Source organism: Atta cephalotes (genome assembly GCF_000143395.1).
Source record: "Atta cephalotes unplaced genomic scaffold scaffold00009, whole genome shotgun sequence".
Taxonomy (NCBI): Eukaryota; Metazoa; Arthropoda; class Insecta; order Hymenoptera; family Formicidae; genus Atta; species Atta cephalotes.
In genome coordinates, this window is record NW_012130073.1 from 2,150,320 (window position 1) to 2,155,536 (window position 5,217).

The following is a 5,217-nucleotide window of genomic DNA, read 5'->3' on the forward strand; positions in this document are numbered from 1 at the left end:
AATGTTCAATTCCAATCACTTTTTACAGAGACTATGCATCTGATATCCTTAAATTAAAAAATCTATCTTATTTCTTGCGGGACTTTTTTATATTAAAGATGTCTATATATTAAAGATGATGTAAATAAGGAAGCAATAAAATAAATTTCTTTATGTGAAATAAGTACTTATATGTGTAATGTCGAACGATACTAACAAAATAAAGGAAATTGAAATATGTGAATTAAGCTTGAAATAATGTGCCCTTGCTGTTCGCATCGACGTGTCATTTTCCATCGAAATTACGAATTTCATAACACGAACAAGCAAAGCATGTTGCACGGTTATTATGAATCTACGCGTTACATTTCCGGCCTTTTTAGCGTAACCCAATAATGACTTCCTTTCGTTGTTCGATGCATTTTCGAAGGACACGCACGTGTTCTCTCAATGATGATTCTATATTTTCCATATTCTACTCCTTAATAGTAAATGTTAGAAGCAACTTTCTCGATTTTGAAAATAAAATATATTTACAAGTTGATTATGAAAGTATGGCATGGAACTTTGTACACAATTGTTCATATATGTGTTTCCTATGAGTGGATAATAATTAATTTTTTCAGTGACGAATAATTTTACTAACTAATTTTATTATTAATTTTAATAATTTTACTGAGGAGAGAATACAATAATTTTACAGATTTTAAAAATCGTTTACATATGTATTTATGAAATTTAACATTTAAGATCTCATAAGAAAGAAATGAAACATTTATATCCGTATTCAGTCCTTCCTTGAGAAATGAGGATTCCTTGTTCCTCATTTCATGTTTCATAAACTTTCCTTGATCAAACAAGGAACCTTATTAGCTTCTTTTTCTCAAGGGAGATTAGTTTCCTTGAGGAAAAGATGTAGCCTTCATAATCAAGCAAAGTTTCTTTGAAGAAAAGATATAGCTTTCATAACCAAGCAAATCTCCAAATTTAATTCGTCACACCGGTCTTTTTACTTTCGATAGCTTTTTTAAATTTAAATCTGACACATCAATAATTATTTTTGATAGCTTTTTTTTCAGAAATAAACTTCTCTAAAAGCATTTTCTCCTTCTTCGTATAATAAGCATTATTATGGCGAATTCGATTGGAAGCACTGATGCATATTAAAGCCGTTGTACACTAATTTAATTTGAGTATAAAAATAAAATACAAATATTTCGAATTATAAAATACATATTTTATCTAACAGTACAAAAATGTATTGAGTATTTCACAATTCAATTCGATTTCTATGTTTATTTATAAACATATATTTACATTATTTTGTGTATGTACGGCGGTTTTAATGTGCATCAGTATGTAATGAATGCGTCCAATCAAATTCGCTATTAGTTTTATTTTTGTCCATTGTTGTTGCAAAATGCTTAATCACAACCTTATTTAATCAACAATGCCTTTATAACCTTTATTATTCGTAATTCATGATATTAGGCATACATATACTATATATTATGATATGCTATCCTAGGTTATTAAAATCCCTAAAATATTCCTTTCTTCAGGAAGACAGATTTGAGATCCGTTTATGAAACAAGAAGGCCTTAGAGAATCGAGGAATTCTTCATGGAGGCTTTCTCCATCTTTTAAATAGAAAGGTCTATGAGTTAAAATCATAAAGAAGAAATGAATAAATAGAGTACAAATACGACGTCTTTTTTTTGTTTTTTCCTTTTTTATTTTTTTTTTATTAGCGCGTCAAGGCAAAGTATATGAAACGGATGAGTAGTAAAGACAGTACACATATAGTGATATGAACGAATTTTTTTTATTCACATCTTATTACATTGATTTTTCATACGTATTAAAAAAAATTAAAGCTAATAGCTTTATCTTCTTTAACATAGTGAATCTACATAGTGAATCCAAACACATCAAAATTACTATCGTATAGAATAAATTAAGTATACGAAAACATCCAATGTTGGCTCTTAATGACATTTATTAATTATTGATTAATCTCGTTAAAGTCTAAACTTTTTTACATTGTTTATTACTTACATTTTTTAAAATTACGTTTTTTATTACATTGATTTTTCATACTAAAAAAATGAAATATAATAGCATAATCAGAGATGCAGAAATTGAAAAGATTTTTACGTCGATAACAAGTAGAAAATTGTAAAGATGAAAAATCGAAAATGAGCAAGATCTCCAGCAGCAGCATACTTGATGTACTCATCTTATTCGATTCATGCAAATAATTCAATAAATATTTTATTATAATAAATAATTAACAACGATTCCAATCGTGATACCACCATGAGTTGCTTTTATATTAATTATAAAATTAATTGCATATGAATTCTGAGTTTCATGAAATCAATATCACTTGAAGAATATGACAGGAAAATATAAAACACATAAGTTTGTCCAAAAAAAAAATGCAATTAGCAATGCAGTTAGTGGAGAAGCAATGATTGTTCAACTTAAGAAAACGAACAGAAGAAGAAAAATTTGTAGCATAGAGAAGTACTGTACTATCCGTTGCGAAGTCATTCGGTTTTTAAAAAGATTGATTTTATACATTGACCATAACATATATTGACAATTTACGATTTTGTTAATATTGAAAATGACTTAATAAATATTAATTGGGTTAGGCAATGTATATTGGGTTAGGCAATGTATATTGGGTTAAGCAATATAAGCAACTCGTCGTGATTGATAATGTATGCAAATAATCGGATATTCGATGTACATTCCTTATGATTAGAAGTAAAAATCCGGCTAATTTTCTAATTTGATTAAAAATAGCATACATGTACATACATTTATATGTGCACTTATATGTTACACAACTATATAAGGGGTTTCACATATTTATTTTTTAATTTTTTATATATTTAGTCATTGTCTGATTATGCCATTTTTTATCAGACAAATTAAAAATAAGACAAATCTAGAGTCAGACTCTCTCTTACTTCTAGGGATACTAGTTTAACTATAAAACGCGCCTTAGCATAAGAAATTAACGCCTTTTTCCAACGCACCGTGCTCATATCAAGAAATGAAATTGGTTTATTATCAGTACATATATCGCACTATGATCTAACCGACGAATGTTTCGTTATTCTGCGCGAGGTCTCGATCCGCAATGTTATACAATTCACGGCGCGGAAAAAATAGATGTTGAAATAGCACACGTTACATTACATTCAAGGGCCACTCGCGTAACGCAAACAGTTCTACGAAGCCTCATTGGTACAGCGGAAACAGAAATTAATCGGCAATGTGAATGTATACATATGTTGTACTATTTATCAAATATTGTACTATTATCTTAAAAATAGTAGCTCAAATTTATTTAGAGCTTTCCTTAACACTTAAACTTTTCATAACTATGCCGAAATCGATTTGTATTATAATTTGTAAGTCAGATAATGCAATATGTGTACGTGTATATATATATTCTACATGTAATATTTATACGTGGACCGCAAAGTTAATAATAAAATACAACAAAAAATTTGCGTGCCGTGTATTTTTATAATAAAAAAAAGAGAATTTTAATCTCAATAAAAAATTAAAAACTTCCTTTCATTCACGATTATTTTGTTTCCTCGTGTTAGGGAAGTATTAAGATTAAGTACGTGTTTCTTCTATACAATTGAATACAATATAATGACGCGCGCGCGAATGGCTATAATACAAGATAATATAAATATCAGGAATCTTCTGATACCAGATGTTGTACAAAAAACAAATCGAAAAATCACGACTCGAATTAGTACGTTTAGACCAAAATACATTACAAAAATATAGCTCTTTATTGTCACGATCAAATAAAAGCAAAGGAATAATATACATATGTAGTTATATATGTAATGAAAAATGCGTCTATTTCTTACATCTATTAACAGCATTAAAGTCGACATTGAATTGAATGAACATTACAATTACAAATTAGTTCCTACCTATATCATTGTACAATTTATATAAATAGATATCTCACACATACAAACACCTATTATATATATATTACTATTACGCAAACACCTATATATATTACTATATACATATATATTACTTAAATAGGTAATCTTGAAACAAGAAACGGATTATGAACACTGGCCTATGATTTTTCGAAAATTTGCATATCTATCAGAATTTCTTCATAATTTCTGCGAATTGTTTACAATTACAAAACTAGGTGTCTTATTTAATTTAAGGGTCGTCGCCGTCGATGACGTCATCACTGACAATGATTCCATCGGACAGATGCTGGTTGACCTTGCACGCGATATCACCTAATACCCGATTGTCACGGAGAAAGAATAAGTGAATGAATCTTTATTAACTTTCTCAGCTATTTCAAAATATAATACAAATTATATATTATTATATTATTATAAAATATAATACAAATTATATAATATTATATACAGACGCAGGAACAAGCGTAGGAAATTTGCGAGCGCACATATCACGCGGGCGTTCGGAGATTTAGCATTACATGGACATTATCAAATAGTCAATTGTCCACATAATTGCTATGGAGTCAAAATGTCTTCGAGATTGTTTGAATCAGAAATACGACGCTTATGTCAAACATATTTGTAAATTTTATATGTACAAAGAGGAATAACATTTATTCGGCTATATACAAGAGAATGTACCAGCCCATGTAAATATCGTCTTTTTGAAATATATTCATTGAAGATGATCATAGTAAGAGTAGAAACATTTGAAAAATTTGTTGAGATTGTTTCAATCCCAATCACAAAAATCGCATCCAATAATTAGGACTCTAATACCTCATTTTTTGTATATTGAATTTATGTTCCAAAAGATATATATTGTTTTTGTAATTGTTACATAATTTAAATCTAAGTACAACATTAAATATTATACATTCTTTTAATACTTTTTTAAGTCGTTCAAGTTTTCATACTGCTTTATTTCATACATTAAAGTGTATACATTTTCACTCCTTCATAAAATATACTCTTTTGTGCACTTTTCATTTTGCGGAATTTTATTCCAATATTTCCGATCTTCTGTATTTGTTTTTCGCTCTCATTTCTCACGATATCTGACTTTTTCTTAATTGCTCCAGGAATCATATCATTTAGGATCTCAAAAATGGAAGTACATACATTATAATAAAGCCTCTTTTGAGAGAGAGAGAGAGAGAGAGAGAGAGAGAGAGAGAGAGAGAGAGAGAGAGAGAGAGAGAGA